Genomic DNA, 20,532 nt, shown 5'->3' with positions numbered 1-20,532 from the left:
TGTCATATGAGTGGGGACATGTTTTTATATTTATGAAAATTAATTAATTAATTTAATAAAAGCTTCAGGAAATCTCATCCCGCTCGTGGTTGAGGTTTCCTGAAAAACGCAAAGGCCGCTTGGGCATTCTGCCTGCCCCCCCGCCAACCTTAAGGTTGGACGGGCAGCATTCTCAAGTGGTTCAATTGATTTCCTAATGACTTTAATAGGCTGTTAATATTTCGGCGGGCGCGCAGCCAACTCTGGTGCACACCCGCTGAACGAAATACCGAAATGACATGCGATGACGTCGGGATGCATGCCCGACGTCATCATGCGTCATTTTACACGTCGGCGTGTTGGGCCCGCCCCACACGCTGACCAGAAAATTCTGCCCTTGGAGTTGAAAGCACATGTATAGTTGCTGTTGAGTATTTTGTAAATAAACTTAATGTTTCCACCCAAGAAGTGTCTGCTGATCAATTTGATCATTAATAGTACAACTCGGCCACCCTGCAACAAACTGGCGATGAGGATGGGATCAGATCCGGTACTGTCCTTCGCCCGGCGATTGTGAGTGTTTAAGACAATTAGAAAGAAAGGGAGATATACTCACCAGATATGCTGTCGCTTTAAGTTAAAGAAGAAACGGGCTCCAATCCAAATGGCTGAGAAATCTCCCAGAGCACTCCTGATATTTAAAAAATAATACCAAAATTACAAGACCCGGAGTGAGAATCCAAAAGACGGGAGAGCAAAACATAAAAAAAGAGAATCTGCAAATATTGTAAAATAGGCGGCAGTCCCGCAGACTCAGTAGGTTAGAAAAGCTGGCACACAGCTCGCAAGTTTTAAAAAAAGAGCAATCAGAGCAGAAAGCCGTGCTGCAGTTTTTAAAAAAAAACACTAAAGAATTGCCCAGAAAAGGGAGAAGAAATCGCTGCTGTGTTTTTTTTCCGAACAGGAATGAAGTTTTACAAAGTTAAAAGAGAAGAAGGTCCAAGGTCGCGGGGATCCCATCAAAATTCGAAAAGCGCAGGAAACACAGCACAGGAAAGCCAACAGCTGCAGAGACAGCCCAAGTTAAAGCAACAGTGACTGCTCTTAAACTGGCAATACATTTAAAGTGGTAAATACAAGAAAAATGGCTATGGACAGAAAATTAGAGGAGATCTCAGAGAGGGGGCAACTTTGCCGAAGAGAACAAGAGACTCCAGAAAGAGGGCAACACTGCGGACAACAACAAGAGACCCCAGAGAGAGGGCAACTCCGCCAAGGGGAACAGGAAAGCCCAGAGGGATGGCAACAAGAAATTAAACAGTTGAAAGGACAATTGATTGTCCTTCAAGATCAAATGCAGGGGAGGTAGTGGCATAGTGGTATTGTCACTAACTAGTATTCCAGAGACCCCGGGTAATGCTCCGGGGACCCAGGTTCGAATCCCACCACAGCAGATGGTGAAAATTGAATTCAATAAAAATCTGGAATTAAAAGACCAGACCATGAAACCATTGTCAATTATTGTAAAAACCCTTCTGGTTCACTTGTGCCCTTTAGGGAAGCAAATCTGCCATCCTTACCTGGGTCCAGCCTACATGTGACTCCAGACCCCACAGCAATGTGGTTGACTCTTAAATACCCTCTGAACAAGGGCAATTAAGGATGGGCAAATGCTGGCCTAGCCAGCAATGCCTGTATCCAATGAAATTTTAAAAATTCAGCAACATGAAGAAATGAAGACTGCCTCAAACTGTGGAATGGAAGCACAGCAGAAGAAACACAAAGAGGGCTGAGGGGAAGCCCCGATGATCAACAAAGGGTCAGGGGAAGCCCAGGTAATCAGAAAGGGCTCACAAGAAGTCCTGAGAGTTGTGTATAGCTGGATACAGCCAGGAGACAGGAGTTTGGATAAACTCCAAGGCAGTGCCGGCTCAGTGAAGCCAGCTGTCTTGCAAAGAGCTAAGGAATCTGCTTAATGAAGCCAAAGAGGTTTTGGAAGCAAAAGTCGCAGAATTTCCCAAATGAAATTTTGGGAGGCTCAGCCACTGAGCTCAGACAAGTTGAGCTTGCACCTGAGAGAAGTCTGGCCAACAGTGAAGTCAAAAAGAAGGTCCAGATTAAAGTCTGTGCTAGAAAGAAGGCACATAGAAAGAAGATAAAGAAATACTAATAGGGCCTCCACCTGGTCGAGGAGAAAGTGAGAGTCATAAGAGAGGCACCTGCGCCAAAGAACACCTCAGAGCTCAAGTTATTCCTAGGGATGATCAACTATTATGGGGGGGCAGGGGTTCTGCATTCTCCCTACATTCTCTACTCAAAAAGAACCAACATTGGTCTTGGAAGGTGCCCCAGAAAGAAGCTTTCATAAAGGTGAAACAATTATGGCTCTCTTTCAATCTATTAGTGCAGTATGACCAGACAAAAGAGTTGGTGCTGACATGTGACGCATCTCACAACGGAGTGGGAGCAGTGCTCTCTCATCGGATGGACAACAGCACGGAACGGCCAATAGGTTACATATCAAGAACGCTCACCACAGCAGAAAAGGGATACTCGCAAATAGAAAAAGGCCTGTCCATCATCTTTGGTGTCAAGAAATTTCAGTATGGACACAGCTGCCATTTTATAATCATTTCAGACCACAAACCGTTGCTAGGATTGTTTAGTGAGAACAAGGCTATGCCACCCATAGCCTCAGCAAGAATACAATGATGGGCTTTAACTCTGGCAGCATACGAATACACTTTCGTACATAGGCCTGGCAATCAAATCGCAAACGCTGATGCCTTAGTCGTTTGCCTTTACAAGAAAATGATGAGCACGCCCCAGTTCCACAGGAACTTGTTTTACTGTTAAGTTTCTTAGATTCCTCACCAGTATGTGCTTCACAGATCAGAGACTGGATAAGTTGGGACCCAGTCCTATCTCAGGTGCGAGAATAAGTGCTACATGGTTGGTCACAGGAGCCCTTATATGACAAAATTAAACCGTATTTCAACAGAAGACATGAAATAACCAGCCAGGATGGCATCTTATTGTAGGGAGCATGAGTGATAGTCCCTCCAAAGGGAAGGGAGCCACTTTTAATTGAACTACAGTGCCCATCGAGGAATTTCCCGAATGAAGACCATAGCATGTAGCTATTTATGGTGGCCTTGGATGGATGGCGAAATAGAGGGTTTAGTAAAGCACTGTGTGCAATGTCAGCAACTGCAAAAGTTGCCAGTGACAGCTCCATTACACCCATGGGAATGGCCAGGTAGACCCTGGGTGCGGTTGCACATTGACTATGTTGGACCTTTCCTGGGAACAATGTTTCTGCTCATTGTCAATGACCATTCAAAGTGTTTAAACGTATATGAGGTGAAGTCACCAACATCGGCTGCTACAATTGAGAAACTACGTCAGAGTTTTGCTATTCACAGACTACCAGAAGTAGTCGTTTCCGATAATGGCACGGCATTTATGAGTGCGGAGTTTCAACGGTTTATCAGCCTCAATGGTACCAATCATGTGAAAACTGCACCGTTCCACCCTTCCTCAAACAGACTGACTGAAAGGGTGGTTCAAATATTCAAGGCAGGCATGAAAAAAGCTAACTGGCAATTCCTTGGCGACCAAGCTAGCACACTTTCTTTTTCATTACAGACTACCCCTCACACAAGAACAGGTGTCATGCCTGCGGAGTTATTGTTGAAATGCCATCTCAGGACGAGATTGAGCTTAATAATGCTGAATTTAGAGGGGAAGGTGGAAAGGAGTCAGGGAAGCCAGAAAACTAGACACGACTGGCATAGTCATAAGTTGAAATTTACCGTGGGAGAGCTGGCATACGTGAAGAACTTCGGGGAAGTGGTTACTGGGTGAAATAAGTGCAGTGACTGGACCTCTATTTACCACGTAGAGTTGGAAGGATGGATCATCCGTAAACATGTGGACCATTTAAGGAAGAGAGAGACAAATCCCCAAGATTTGATTCCACCAGTGATCATGACCGGGTCTGCGTTTCCTGTTGAGGATACTCAACCCAAGACTGACATGTCTGATGTTTCTGGAAGAGTCGAGGATACAGAACTGCAAGTGCCCACTGAAGCACCTGACGTTCAGGCAACTCCAGAAAAAGGAGGTTCCTGACAAAGAATCTGAAGTTGTGGAGCTGAGACATTCCAAATGTAGCAGGAAACCACCTTAAAGACTGAACTTGTAAATTCCTTACCCTATGTAAATATTATGTTGTTTTGAAAAATATGTACTTGCAAATATAACATGTATAGCTGAGTTAAAGGGGGAGGAATGTAGTAATTATGGTTTAATTTAGTGTGTAATGTACCTTTAAGAATAGTACTTGTTAGGCAAGATCACATGATCTGTAGTAACCAATAGGAGAGTAGCACGGGCTACCTCAGCAGACAGTATAGAGATAGAGTTGGAGTTGAAAGCACACATGTAGTTGCTGCTGAGTATATTGTAAATAAACTTAATGTTTCCACCTAAGAAGTGTCTGCAGATCAACCTTATCATTAATAGTACAACTCAGCCACTCTACAACACAGAGGTTATGATCTAAAATCACTGAACTCAATGCTAAGCCCAGTAAGTTATAAAGTGTCCAACTGAAAGAGGAGGTGCTGTTCCTCCAGCCTGCACTGAGCTTCATTGGGACACAGTAGCAGGCTATGGGCAGAAAGGTCAGGTTGGGAGCAAGGTAGAGAATTAAGCTGACAGCTGACTGGAAGCTCAGGGTCATGTTGTGGACTGAATGGAGGTGTTTTGCAAAGTGGTCATCCAGTCTGTGTTTGGTTCCCCAAATGGGGAGAACACAACTTGAGCAGAAAATGCAGTGTACTAAATAGAAAGAAATACAAGTAAATCACTGTTTCACTTGGAAGGAGTGTTTGTGGTCTTGGACGGTGAGAATGGAGGAGGTAAAAGGGTAGTTGTTGCATCTCCTGCGTTTGCATGGAAACATGCCATGAGGTTGTTGGGAGTACTGAGGAGTGGTCCCGGCTGTTGCGGAGGGAAAGATCCCTTCAGAATGCTTAAAGGGGAGGAAATATGTGTTTTGTGGTGACGTCATGCTGGAGATGGTGAAAATGGGGGAGGATGATCCATTGGATAAGGTAGCTGATGGGATAGAAGCTGAAGACAAGGGGAACTCTACCATGGTTCTCGGGGAGGGGGGGGTGCGTGGTGGTGTGGAGGGGGAGTAGTGAGGAAAGCAGAATATGTGAAACAGGACAGACACAGTCAAGGGCCCCATCAACCATGGTGGGTGGGGAGTCCTTGGTTCAGGAAGAAGGAAGACATATCAGAAGCATTAGTTTGGAAGCTTGCATTGTCTGAACAAATGTGACAGAGACGGAGCAACTGGGAGAATGGAATGGAGTCCTTACAGCACCGATACAGTCATCAATGTACCAGAGAAAGAGGTACAACAACAACTTACATTTTGTATTACGGTTTTAACACAGCAAAATGTCCCAAGGAACGATTATCAGGCAATATTTGACACCAAACTACAAAAGGAGATACTAGGACAGATACCGAAAGCTTGGACAAAGAGGTTGATTTTAAAAGAGAGACTTGCATTTATATAACACTTATCATGACCACCGGATGTCTCAAAGTGCTTTACAGCTAATGAAATACTTTTGAAGTATATTTGTTGTAATGTAGGAAATACGGCAGCCAATTTGTGCACAGGAAACTCCCACAAACAGCAATGTGATAATGACCAGATAACCTAGTTTTATGATGTAGACTGGGGGATAAATATTGACCAGGAGACTGGGGATAATGCCCCTGCTATTCTTTAAAATAATATCACATACATCCATTTGAGAGGGTGGATAATGCCTCTGTTTAATGCCTCGTAGCCCCTCTGACAGTGCACTACTCCCTTAGTATTGCACTGAAGTGTCAACCTTGATTTTTGGCTCAAGCCCTGGAATGGAACCTGAACCCAGGACTTTATGATTCAGAGGTGAGAGTGCTACGGACACAGCCACAGCAACACTTAAAGGAAAGCGAGGCAGAGAGGTTTGGGGAGGGAATTCCAGAGCTTAGGGCATAGGCAGCTGCCAATGGTGGAGTGATTAACAGTGATGCACAAGAAGCTAGGGTTGGAAGAGTGCAGAGATCTTGGGAGGTTAGAGAGCTGGAGAAGGTCACTGGGATAAGAAGCTGCATTTTCTGGCAGACCTCAGGACACTGACATCAGGCCCATGTGCAGGTCTTGAGGCCGCTCATCTCAGCAGTGGGCCCGTGATCCAACCTACTGGGTGTTGGCCTCCAAATTGTCTGCCCCTGTGCCTGCCATCCTACTAAAGGTGATGGGTGGCCTCCCAAGGATGGAAACCCACCAGTGGGCCTGCAGCAATATCAGGCTGACAGCCCCACTGGGTGAGGTGAGTACTGATGCGGCAGGTCGGAGAGCATGAGTGTTTTGAACTTGATGTACTGGGCAGGTTTCTGCTTGAAACAGATAACCCTATTACAGAGCTCTTTAGAAGCTACAGGCTTGAACTGGTTCCACAGCTAGAAAGCTCTGCCACACCGGACTACCTGCACTTAGGGCTCATTCATCAAGAACAATCACGTGACCCCTAATAGGCAATAGGAAAGGTTATAACTTCAATCACTACATTTCCTCCCCCTTTAGTGTTTTTTTACATTTCCTATTTACAAAGAACATTTTAATCCACAACATATACATACACACACAGGTCAGGTGATTAACATTTAAGCCTCTGAGGTGGTTTTCTAATTCAGTTAGAGCGGCGTAACTCTACCACTTGAGGTTCTCCCACCAGATCGACATGATCAGGAACTGCAGCATCGGGTACATCATTAGGAACTGGCAGTTCAGTGTCAGGCAACTCAACAGAGACATTAGATATGTCTATTCTAGGTCAATCTGTCGCCTCAGGGATTAAAGGTTCGACATCAATTACAAGCGGAATAGCTGGTTGTTGGAATGTCTCTCTACTCCTTCGAGGATCCACATGTTTTCAAACACTCCAGCCTTCCACTTCCGCTTGGAATGACAAGGATCCAGTTTCAAAGGCAATTATACCAGGTACCCAATTAGGTCCATTTCCAAAATTCCACACAACAACTGTATCTCCCACAGTAAATTTTCGAGCTTTGCTATGAATATCATGATTCAATTTTTGATTACTCTGATTCTTCTCTATCTTCCCCTCTAAGTTTGGAAACACCAGACTTAACCTTGCATGTAGGCAGCGTTTCATCAGTAATTCAGGCAGCGTTGAACCTGTAGTTGCATGCGGAGTCGTACAATTATTGAGAAGAAAACGGGAAAGTCAAGTTTCTACAGTATTTTCGGATAACCTGTTCATTCCTGATTTGAAAGTTTGCACTGTTCTTTCAGCTAATTGATGAGGGATTTGATGAGGGATGATATGGTGCTATTTTAATATGTTTGATTCCATTTAAACTCATGAATCTTTGAAATTCTGTACTAGTAAAGACAGTACCATTATCCAAAACAATTACTTCCGATAGGCCTTGTGTACTAAAACATTGGCGCAGCTTTTCAATAGTTGCACTTGATGTCGGCGATCTACCTTCATACACATCCATCCACTTAGAATGCAAATCAGCGATCAATAAAAACGTGGCACCTAAAAATGGACCAACATAATCTATATGTAGTCTAACCCAGAATCGACCACGCCACTCCCACGGATGCAGTGGAACTGAAACAGGCAACTTCTGTTGTTTCTGGCAATGGAGATAGTGCTTGACTATGCTTTCAATGTCACTGTCTATGCCTGGCCACCAGACATAGCTTCACACAAGCATCTTCACCTTCGGTATGCTTAGGTGCGCATTGTGAAGTCTTGTCAAGAGTGGTTCTCTTCTTTGCAAAGGGATGACAACACTTGATCCCCACAACAAGATTCCATCTTGACAACTTAACTCGGTTTAAGGGCATGGAATGGTCTTATCTCTTCAGACACTGGTGAATTCAGCCATCCTTGCAATACAAGGTCTTGGACTTTTGACAAAATTGGATCCCTGTTTGTCCAATTCCTTATTTGCTTCGCACACACAGTGTGAAGAGTTCAAGCAATTCAGTACAAGCACAACTTCTTGTGGCACTGGAGCATGTACAATGCTATCTAGTAACAGGAGATGACTGAGTGCGTCCGCATTTGCAATATGCACACCTGGACGGTGTATAAAGGTATACTTATCCGCAGATAATATCAAAGCCCAACACTGAATTCTTGCTGAGGCTATTGACAGAATGGCTTTATCCTGACTGAATAAACCCATTAATGGTTTATGGTCAGACACAATGGTGAAATGTTGTCCATGCAGATACTGGTGGAATTTCTTCACTCCAAATATCACTGATAAACCTTCCCTTTCAAGTTGTGAATAACCTTCTCTGTAGAGAGGGTTCTGGAGACATAGCCTACTGACCTTTCGGAACCATCTTCCATCCTGTGTGATAACACAGCTCTCACACTGTAAGGAGATGCAGAATGAAAAAACAGTAAAAACTGGGAAATAAGAATACTGGTCCAAACTGGTCTTGTATACCTTAAAATGGAACACCCGTAAAAACTAGGAAATAAGAGTATTGGTCTGAACTGTTCTTTCCTTCTGGGCGTGACCCCTAATAGGCAGTAGGAGAGGTTATACCTTCAATCACTACAGTGAAGTTGCCTCAATATGGAGCCGTTCGCCATTGAATTCATGAAATAGAGGCTCAAAATCAGTAAGGACACAGGTTGGAAGGGAAAGCAACCTGTTGGATTAGTGATGGGCGGAGCTGCGGCCCTTCAGCCCCACAGCCCTGTCATTCGACATGGAACCTCTGGTTCCGATGACCCCCTGAGATGCTGCTGGGAGGCTGCCTGATTATTGAGCTGGCGCCTCCACACTCGATGATGAGAGGCCACTCCAACACTGGTAAAATAACAGGGCTATCGAAAAATTATCCCAAAGTGGAGCCCTAATTGGCTGCTGCCTCGCTGGAATGATCAGGGAGCTGTCCAGACATGGCTTCCCCATTTTCCTGGTTTCCCCCTCATTTCCAACTCCATCTTCATGGGGCAGGGGAAATCCAGCCCTGGGTGGGGTGACAAGTTCATGGGAGGATGATGGGGGAACAGGACTTAATGCAAATTAGGTTACGGGCAGCAGAGCTTTGGATGAGTTCATTTTTACCTTGCGGGGAGGTAGAATGGGGAGCAACAAATAGATACATGAACGTGGGTCATAGTTGGTGTCTTTACAAATGGAGTAGTCTGGGTAAGCACATGTGAGTGAGTTAGCTGATTATGCAAGCAGGTATGTGTGTGTTTGCACGGAACGATTTGCATAGAACAGTTGAGGAGGGTGCAGGGGATTTGTTGCCTTGCAGGGTGTGCCTCAGAAGGTCGATGGACTGAATCAGTTAATATCCACCATAAGACTTTGTACCATTTTAATCTGCCAGTACTGATTGAAGTGATCCAATGAATAGACAATTTCCACTAATTATTGCAAGCATTTTAACAAACTGGAAATTAAAATCACTTGATTTATGTTAAAAACAGGCTTTCCAATTATGGTCTCTTGACGTTAAGGTCATCAGGTTGCTATCTGCTTGCATTTAGACACACCATAAGTAATCTAGTAGTTATTGGATTGAATCAGCAACCCAGGATCATGAATTCAGCAAGAGGAACTCTAACCACCTCCGCTGACATTCAGCAGCATTACCACCACTGAAACACCCAGCATCGCCATTCTGGAGGTTATCATTGACCAGAGATTTAATTGAACTAGCCAAATAAAGTGTCTCCAGAAACTGATCAGAGGGTGGCAATTCCGCAGCAAATAACTCATCTCCTCACTTCCCAAAGTCTCTTCAACAGCCATAAGGCACAAGTTGGGAGTTGGATGGAATACTTTCTGATGATTGCAGCTCCAACACCATTCAAATAGTGCTATCCAGAAAAAGAGGTCCACTTGATCGGCACCCCATCCACCATCTTAAACATTCATTCCCTCTGCCACTGGCCCACCCTGGTTGGTGTGCATCATAAACAAGATGCACTGCAGCAACTCACCGAGGCTTCTTTGATAGTGCCTCCCAAACCCACGACATCAGGTGCCAAGAGGAAAAGCAGCAACAGCTACATGGGAACACCACTGCCTGCAAGTTTCCCTCCAAGTCACACACCATTGTCACTTAGAATTATATCGCTGTTCCTTCACTGCCGCAGGGTCGAAATCCTGGAACTCCCTTCCGAACAGCACTATGGGTTTGCCTACACCAATTAGACTACAGCGGTTCAAGAAGGCGTTTCACCATCACCTTCTCAAGGCAAAATTGAGATGAACAGGAATGATTTATTTTAAAGTTGTGAAAATTAACTTAATAAACCTGGCACCAGAAAATGGCCACAAAAACTGCTAGATTGTTGGGAAAGCCCAGTTAGTTTTTCATTAATGTCTTTCAGGGAAAGGAACCTGGCAATCCTCCTACCTGACCAACAGGTGACTCTATATGACCTATGAGACACTCAGTTATAATCATTACAATGCTCAAAAATAAAGGGAAACCAACTTTCAATAGGCCTCCAATTGTGTTCAATTCTGGGAATCACACTTTAAGATGGGTGTTAAGACCATTTCAGGATGGAAAGTAGATTTGCTCGAATGGTACTAAAACTTAGGGGCTTCAAATCTCTGGAGAAGCTGGGATGGTCCTCCTTATAGCAGAGAGGATAGATTTAATAAAGTTGTTGAAAACTAGATGGAATTCTGATAAGAATAAATGAGGAGAAAGCATTTCTACTGGCAGGAAAGGTAATAGCCAGGAACAGAGAATCGGCAAAAGAGCCAGGGGGATATAAGGAGAGCTTTTTTTTACATAATGAGTTGTCATGATCTGCAATCTCTGTCGCTTCAGATGACCAAAAAGAGAGAGGATTTTAAACCATTGAAAGGCGCTGTAAACAACTGACAGGAGAAAATGACTTGTAAATTAGATGAAGGAACAGTACTGACTCGCCAATAGTCACAAGGCACCCGCAGCTTGTTGTTCAATTGAAAATAAACAACATTCTGAAGTAAAAAACAAGAGATGATGAAATGAGTCATTTTACATCCGAATTGGGAGCAGGCATAGGCCATCTAGCCCCTCACAAAGACTCCGCCATTTAATAATATCATGGCTGATCTGATTGTGGCCTCTACTTTCCTGTCTACCCCATATACCCTTTGACTCCCTTGTCAATCAAGAATCTATCTGTACTCTTTAGCTTTGGATACTGCATTTCCAGTGGGAAACTTCACTCACCAGGAGTTTATATCAGGCTTGACACCATCTGAACCCCTCCATTAGATTCCAGTCTATAACTCACTCCTGGGTATCCATTATTCTATATATAAACCATCTGACTCCCTCAATTAGATTCCAGCCTGTAACTCACTCCCGGGTATCCATTATTCTATATATAAACCATCTGAACCCCTCAATTAGATTCCAGCCTGTAATTCACTCGCGGGTATCCATTATTCTATATATAAACCATCTGAGCCCCTCGATTAGATTCCAGCCTGTAACTCACTCCTGGGTATCCACTATTCTACATATAAACCATCTGAACCCCTCGATTAGATTCCAGCCTGTAACTCACTCACGGGTATCCATTATTCTATATATAAACCATCTGAACCCCTCAATTAGATTCCAGCCTGTAACACGCTCCCGGGTATGTGATTGCCCTAGAGGGGGTGCAGAGGAGATTCACCAGGATGTTGCCTGGGATGAAACATTTAAGTTATGAAGAGAGGTTGGATAGATTTGGGTTGTTTTCGTTGGAGCAGAGAAGACTGAAGGGCGACCTGATCGAGATGTACAAGATTATGAGGGGCATGGACAGGGTGAATAGGGAGCAGCTGTGCCTCTTAGTTGAAGGGTCAGTCACAAGGGGGCATAAGTTCAAGGTGAAGGGCAGGAGGTTTAGGGGGGATGTGAGGAAAAACTGTTTTATCCAGAGGGTGGTGACAGTCTGGAATGCACTGCCTGGGAGGGTGGTGGAGGCGGGTTGCCTCACATCCTTTAAAAAGTACCTGGATGAACACTTGGCACGTCATAACATTCAAGGCTATGGGCCAAGTGCTGGTAAATGGGATTAGGTAGGTAGGTCAGGTGTTTCTCACGTGTCGGTACAGACTCTATGGGCCGAAGGGCCTCTTCTGCACTGTGTGATTTTGTGATTCTGTGTTTCGGTATCCATTATTCCATATATAAACCAACTGAACCCCTCAATAAGATTCCAGCCTGTAACACACTCCCGGGTATCCATTATTCTATGTAAAAAGCATCTGAACCCCTCGATTAGATTCCAGCCTGTAATTGTCACATTGTCAGAAGATATGTGTCAGCTAAATTAGTTCATACCATTCTTGCCTGGGAGGTTTAAGCTTCACTGCAGCACGAGTCCAAATATTGGCTGACGCTTCAGTGCAATGCTAAGCGCTAAAAAAAAACCATTGACCTGAAAGGTAAACTCAGTTTCTCTCTCCACAGATGCTGCCTGACCTGCTGTGTACCTCCAGCATTTTCTGTTTTTATTTCAAGTTTCCAGCATCTTGCAGTATTTTGCTTTTGTATTGGTGTGGCATGATGCTTTGATTCTATGAAGCTCCCAAATGCCAGGAGAGTGGAACCAGAATATGTTGGATTCACCAGCTTCCACCACTACCTCTGTGCAGTTGTTTGCACATCAGAGGCACAAATTAGAAGCAACCACAAAGAGGAACCTGTATTCCAAGGTCAACAGCAAAGTGACAGCACCAACAACTTATCTCAAAGAAAGCTGCCCAAATAGATCTAGCAATCTCCTGGCCTGGATTTCCCCCTTCCCAAAGTCAGTTTGAATCTGACACCAAATCAAGATTATCTCCAGGTGATAGCTCCAGGTGATATCAATTACAGGATATGTAGCCAATCGCATTGAAGAATTCTCACAGATAGCAAACCAGAATGTAATATGCACTGATTATCCTTCACTTGTTATATATCTTACAGAGATGAAATTAATGATTCGAACATGCACAGGGGATTAAGGTTGAAGCTGAAGTATCATAACCAAAGCTTGAAAATATATAGCGAAAATAATCTGAATTTATCATAATGGAAGAATTTGACATTATGCAAATATAAAACAAGTTTCTCAGGGCCAGAGGAGTTTTTCGGCAGTATTTACAAACATGGCATATCGTTAAAATCCCATTCAACGTGGTGCAATTTTTTCAACAGCTTCTATAGCAAAACTAATAGCATAAAAGGACAAGTTCTTATTAATTCAGTGATTTCTACTTGATTGCAATCTGGGGGTCTTCAAGAATACACTGGCAGCAACTTCTGAATTTTGGCGGTTAACTGCATATGTGCAGACTCCAGACATTGCCCTCAGTTTTGTTGGAGTAATGACAACAATCCTGACAGTTTCACCACATGGCTACCACGAATTCTGGGCCAACATACTCATTGCCTAAACATATGCCAACTGTTAACTACCGCGTAATATAGAAGCAAAAAAAAAGGACACTACTCACTACATCCAGTCCTTTCAAAATGATCAAAACATTACATAGTATAAATTCAGTTCAGCTTTGTGTTGAGCTGTAATCGAAAAAGTGGAACATTGAATTCTCCTCAGGATAATTGCCCGATACATACATCACAGCAAACCTTTGAAAATGTAGTGCTGGTCCAGTAAGGCAAAACTAATTGAGATGATAAGCACACGAAGCACCTGACAGGCTGCATGTGGCTATCAGTAAGGTTCAAATGGACCAATTCATAATGACGTGACCTTTGAGACCAATGACATCATGGGCCTGTTTCTTTTCAAATGGATGTGTGTAAGTCTTGATGGATTTGCTTTATCAGTTTCTTCCTTTTCTGCTAATGTATTATTACTCTTTTGTGGAATAGCAACAGCTTGATTCATTCTTCATTCAAAAAGTCTCAAGTTTTGTTCTGAATAAAAGGAAACCAATTTTCAATAGGCCTCCAATCATGTTCAATTCTGGGAATGACACTTTAGCTGGATGTCAAGACCATTTGAGGATGGAAAGTAGATTGACTCGAATAGTACTAAAGCTTAGGGACTTCAGTTCTGTGGAGAAGCTGGGATGGTTCTCCTTAGAGCACAGAAGGTTAAGGGTAGATTTAATAAAGTTGTTGAAAATTTGATGGGGTTTTAATGAGAGTAAATAAGGAGCAAGTGTTTCTACTGACAGGAAGAGTGATAGCCAGGGACAGAGAATCGGCAGAGGAACTGGGGGGATATAAGTAGAGCTTTTTTTGCATAATGAGCTGTTATGATCTGGAATCTCTATCACTTCAGATGACCAAAAAGAGAGGATTTTTAAATCATTGAAAGGTTCTGTAAACAACTGAAAGGAGAAAATGAGTTGTAAATTAGATAAAGGAATAGTACTGTCTCGCCAGTAGTCACAAGGCACACGCAGCCTGTTGTTCAACTGGAAATAAACAAATTTCTGAAGCTAAAAAATAAGAGATGATGAAATGAGTTGTTTTGCTCTTGGACTCTGCAAATCCAGGGGGAAACTTCATGCACTGGGAGCACATATCAGTCTTGAGACCATCAGAACCCCTCGATTAGATTCCAGCCTGTAACCCATTCCCAGGTAGCCACTATTCTAGAGTATTAGCAATGGTTCAGTTGGTCATACTCTCACCTCTGAGTTATAAGGTTCTGTGTTCAAGTGCCACTGATCTGAACACAAGGCTGACATTCAGGTGCAATGCTGAGGGAGTACTCTACCGTTGGAGAAGATAAACCCAGGCCTCATCTGCTTGCTTGGGTGGTTAGAATTGATCCCATGGCTCAAATTTGCTAACACCATCCTTGCCTTGTAGGTTTAAGCTTCATTTATGCACATGAGTCCCAAATCATGGCTGACACATCAGTGTAGTACTAAGCTGTAAAAAATCCACAAAACTGAAACGTTAACTTATTTTCTCTTCACAAATGCTGCCAGATCTTTCAGTATTTCTGGAATTTTTCCTTTTTACTTCAGATTTCCAGGATCTGCAGTACTTTGCTTTTGCATCACTGTAGCTTGTGTTATAAGGTTGTTTGATGTCTCACTAAGAGGTCTGTATGATTGTAGCATGTGAAGGCCCTTCAACAGGTTTTGCTTTTCTTTGTGAAACCCAACTGTCTCATCTTGAATTTTCTTGTAGTGCAACAGTCTCCTCAACTTTGTTCTGCTGTACTTCCATTCTGCTATTCAAGACACTCTTCATTTCTTTGTGCCGCTGAAGAGCTGTGTACTCCTTTCGCATTTGATCTTGAAGGGCAATCAGCTGTTCATTCAACTGTTTATTTTCTTGTTGACCTCTTGCTGTGATTCGGTGCATTGCTTTGTCGCTACTGATAGTTCCAATTAGGCTTTTCCTGAAGTAGTATTCAACATCTTTTTTAGCTCGTCATGTTTTTCCAGGGCCACATATTGATTCTTCAAAGGGTCTTACCTTACCAGGGCAGCAACTTCTTTAAGTATCTTTTCTGCCTGCTATTGTGCCTGGCTGTACTTATGCTTGAGTTCCTCCAACTTAGCTTTGATACGGACATTTTCCTGTGGAATAGCTTCATTTTATTTTTGCAGGCTTTGATGTCTTTGGGTTATATCACATGGTTTTCCTTTATTCACAACCAACTGCTCTCTCTGCACTATCACTTGCTGTTGCAGTTTGGGTAATGTGTCAGCATTTTCAAAAAGCTCAATTTTTAAGATTTTCGGCTGCTTCTCAGCCCCATCTTTCTTCTGCACTAAACTCTTCGGCTCATGCACTTCATTACGCTAACATGGTCTGCGACCATCTTGTGGTTTACTTAGGCATTGCCTCCTTTGGCCTGGGCTCTCCTGTCTCCCTTGCCCTGGGATTTCAGGGTCAATCCTTCATTGCCACCATGTAGTAAAGTTGTTTGTTGTCTCACTAAGGTCTGGAGGCTTGTATGGTTGAACATAAACTGTTTATCAACAACTCATAATTATACACATCTCCAAGGTACAGCCCTGCATGGGTGCAGTCTTCGTGCTGACTTCTGCTAAACCCTACTACTCACAGTCTATGATCATGGGCGGTACTGTTCCCCAGTCCCACATTAACCCTTGCTCTCCCAAACACCCCAATACTACAGCATGGAGCTTTGATTCTATGAAGCTGTCAAATTCCATGACAGTGGAACCAGAATATGCTGGGTCCACCAACCTCCACATTACCTCTGTGCAGTTGTGACTATCATTTGCACAGTAGAGGGACAAACCAGAAGCATCCAGAAAGATGATGACCTGTATTCTAAGGTCAGCAGCGAAGTGACAGCACCAACCACTGACCTCGAAGAAAGTTGCCCACATAGATCTAGCAATCTCTGTGGCCTAAATTTCCCCTTTTTCAAAGTCAGTAGAAACAAAATAGAGGACATTGTGCATTTCATCCGGTGCTCTCAATATGAGCAAAACATTACACAGTACAAATTCAGTTCCGCTTTATAATGAACCTTAATAGAAAAAGTGGAATGTTGGGTCCCCTCGGGATAACTGCCCAATAAAAATATCATAGCAAGTCTTTGAAAATGCAGTGCTGATCCTATAAGGCAAAACCAATTGAAATGACAGGCACACGAGGCACATGACAGGCTGCATGTGGTTATCAGAAAGGTTCAAATGGACCAATTCACAATGACGTGACCTTTGTGACCAATGACATCATGGGCCTGTTTTTTTCAAATAGATGTGTACAAGTCTTGAAGGATTTGCTTTATTGGTTTCTTCCTTTTCCCCTAATCTATTACTCCTTTTATGGGATAGCAACACCTTAATTGTTCTCTTTCTGCATTCAAAAGGTCTCAGGATTGGTTCTGAATCTTCCAGAACTGGATGATAGAAGCAGAAACATGGGCATGTTGGCATAAGGGTAATTAGAGATGCGCAATAAATGCTGGCCTTGGCAGTTATGCCCATATTCTATAAACAAATAATGAAAAATGAGATAATTTGACCCCTATTGCCATCACTGTTCAACTTCACCTGCTCTCCGATCGACAACACTTTTAACTTTCTCACTGGTTTGGTCATACCCACATGCTTTGCAAGTCACTTCACAGAGAAATTCGAGCACACTTAGGTCCTCTGATTGGTTCCTCTGATTGGTTGGCGCAGTCACATGAGCCCCAATTTCGATCTTATTTCTCTCTAGGGCGCCAAGCAAAAGTTTTGCCAACCCAGAACGATCAATGCCTAATTTCAGACAATCACAGGGAGTACTCTAATCATGGGCATTATTCTAATGACGGGCATTATTCTAATGACGAGCATAGTTCTTTGTCTTTCCTATTCTGCTGTCGGAATGGTTGATAACTTTGATACAAGCGGAGGTTCATGTGAGCCAAGTTTGACTAATTGAGATTCCACCATATATTCTGATTTTCCTTCTTTCTGCCCCAGAGGATTCTTTATCCTCAAAGCCTTTAAATAATTCTCCAGTGCCTAACTGAAGACCAGAACCTATTTAGTATTGATCACAGCGAGCAAGACATCCCATGCGCCAATAACCCTGTGTCAGAATTTTTCCTCTCATCTCTCCCTTTAGGCTTCTAGTGAAGATATCAGCCATGGCCCAATTCATCTTCCTTCTAAGTCAGAAAGTTGTGGGTTCAGCCCCCGCCAGAGTTTTATGCCCATAATTCAGGCTGACACTCCCAGTGCAGTACTGAATGAGTGCTGTATTGTCAGAGGTGTGGCTTTTAGGATCAGGCATTAAACCAAGGCTGTGTTTGCCCTGTCGTAGAAGATGCCTTGGTGTTCTTTTGAAGAAGAGTAGGGGAGTTCTCCCTGGTGCCTTGGTCAATATTAAACCCTGAAACAACATAATCAAAATGGATTATATATTAATTATGAAAATGCTGTTTGTGGGATCCCTCGATGCATAAATTGATTGCCATGTTTCCTATATTACAACAATAGCAATGCTTCAAAAGTACTTTATTTCAAAGGGATTGGAGTATAAGAGTAAGCATTTACTATAATTATATAGGGCTTTGGTGAGACCACACATGGGGCAGGATCTTCCGGTCAGTGAGCGGAGGCAAGGCCCGCTCGCTGATGCGTAAAATGACGTGGGATCCCGTCGGGTGGAACTCCCAACGTCACCCCACAACATTTCGATATTCAGGTCAGCGGGGACACAGCTGAGTCAGCTGTGGGCCCGCTGACCTGTCAACGGCCAATTGAGGCCATTGAAAATCTAATTAAGGTCATTAATGGACCTGCCACTCCAACCTTAAGGTTGGCGGGCAGGCTGGGAGCCCTGGCGGGCTTCAGAAAAAGCATGAAACCTCCTCCACAGGCGGGATGAGGTTTCATGGGGGTATTTAAATTTTTAAGAAAGGTTTCAATAAAGCTTATGGACATTTCCCAACTCATGTGACAGTGTCACATGAGGGGACATGGGAGGAAATTTTTTTAAAGCATGTTTATTCAAAGTTTTAAATTGGAGCCGATCTCTCTCTAAGGCAGCACCTAGCCTCAGTGAGATCTGTGTGCGCATGCGCTTCCTGGCAGACATCACGCTGGGAGGGCCTGAATTGGCTTGCCCATGTAAAATGGGGGCGCTGATCGGAGGCGCCACCCACTCGCATCTGCTTTGGCACTTGCCCCCCAACGGGGGGGAAAATTTTTCCCATGGAGCACTGAGTGCAGTTTTGGTCTCCTCACTTAAGGATCACTAGACTAATTCTTAAGATGGGAGGATTTTCCTATGAGGAGGGATTGAATAGACCAGGCCTGTATTCCCTGGACTTTAGAAGAATGAGAGGCAACCTAACTAAAACATAGCATTGATATACATCTTGTCAGTATAGATGCTAGGAAGATGTTTCCCCTTTCTGGGGAGTCTAAAGCAAGGAATCATAGTCGCAGGATAAGTGCTGGCTATGTAGGACTGAGATGAGGAGAAATTTCACTGACCAAGCAGGTGAAGACCAGAGGAACAAGAGATGGCCATTCAGCACACCGAGCTTATTCCGTCATTTAATTACTTCACGGCTGATTTACATCTTAACTCTATTTATCCACCTTGGTTCTGCAACCCTTAATTACCTTACCCTACAAATATCTATCAATCTCAGTCTTGAAATGTTGAATTGACCCCTAACCTTAATAATCTTTTGTCGGGGGACAGAATTCCAAATTTCCTCTACCCTTTGTGTGAAGTGCTTCCAGCCTGACATCAACCCCTGACCAGCCTGGCTCTAATGCTCTCTGTACTGCATACATACACACATACACATACATACACATACATACATACATACAAAAGGAGGAATGGTCACTGGTGACGTTGTACCATAGCCTGAATCAGGAGGAAAGAGAAAGAAGATGGTTAAACAAGGTTATTTTTAAAAATGAGAAGACCACAAAACGCAATCACCCCACATTTCAAGAGCTGGCCCCCCTCCCCTGAGTTTGAGGGCAATATTCACATATTTGAGTGAACTCTTTTGAATCTCACAGCAGGTCCTCTCTACACCAGGCTATGACAAAATGGTATCTGAGACGCAGCATCGAGCTTCATGTTGACCCTTTATGCTTCTGTGGCTTTTCCACACAGTCTACCCCTCGTCTTAGGCATTATGCACAAGAAACAATCAAGTGGGAGCATTTCAAAAGAAGCTTTGGCCATCGCCTGTAATGGAAAAATGTTGTATTTTAATCACAGGACACAGACACTTATAAGTCAATTTTGCCTCTCTAAGGGCTCTCGCGAAACTTGTTGACATATTGAAAGGCAACATAATTCTTTGATTTAATTATGGGCAGACCATGTGATCTTGGTTGTGAGGAGCACATGGGCCCTGCTAACAGTTGGTCACTGTTCCTATTACTTTGATGGAAAATACAAAATTACATGCCCATGCACTGCACACTTACACTGAGAGACAGAGGGGAATTATCTGCACGCGTACTCAATTTTACGCCTATGACCTTCACTCAAGACAACCCAATTCAAATAGTCAAATGATGCCAATTAGATTGTATAATATCCAGTAAAACAACACGGATCAGATTAAGTAATTAAAAGAGCTGTATCTATCTGAAATTTCTAGGCTGTACTTTATTCTTCTTACACTTGTCTCAGCCAGTCTCACAGTGCTCACTCTTCAGTCCCAAGCCCCTTGGGTAGTTCATATAACAAACCAATACTGCTGTAAACCATCACTTATTTCTGCACACAGTGTCCTCATCCTCAATACAGAGGTCCAGAGAGTTCAGTTTTCTCTTGAGCAAGAACACTTCTAATACAAAATATTTCCATTGCAACAGTTGACTGTAGTGAAATCATGGGCAGAGATCAGTTTTTAAGAGACACCAAAAGAAGCAAATGTTTGATGCAGTAGGGAATCCAATGCTGAGCAGGAGAGTGTGGGAATGAGTGAGAGGCAGCAGTAGTAGAGTTAAAAGATAAAAATTAAGCTGTTG

The 20,532-nt window shown here is 43.3% G+C and overlaps 1 protein-coding gene across 6 annotated transcripts in view; it reads right to left on the bottom strand.

Moving 5' to 3' along the window:
- The window catches only part of ltk (leukocyte receptor tyrosine kinase), a 213,470-nt gene that overhangs the window by 122,015 nt on the left and 70,923 nt on the right, over positions 1 to 20,532 (bottom strand). For 3 of the 6 annotated variants that reach the window (XM_078563097.1, XM_078563098.1, XM_078563099.1), the window contains one exon: positions 596 to 670. The exons of the other annotated variants lie outside the window; for them this stretch is intronic. The gene's annotated coding sequence lies outside the window, so the exon portion shown is untranslated. The remainder of the gene's footprint in view (positions 1 to 595; positions 671 to 20,532) is intronic. 6 annotated transcript variants of the gene reach the window in all.

Source organism: Cetorhinus maximus, chromosome 18 (genome assembly GCF_964194155.1).
Source record: "Cetorhinus maximus chromosome 18, sCetMax3.hap1.1, whole genome shotgun sequence".
NCBI lineage: Eukaryota > Metazoa > Chordata > Chondrichthyes > Lamniformes > Cetorhinidae > Cetorhinus > Cetorhinus maximus.
This window is presented reverse-complemented; position numbering and strand designations above follow the sequence as displayed.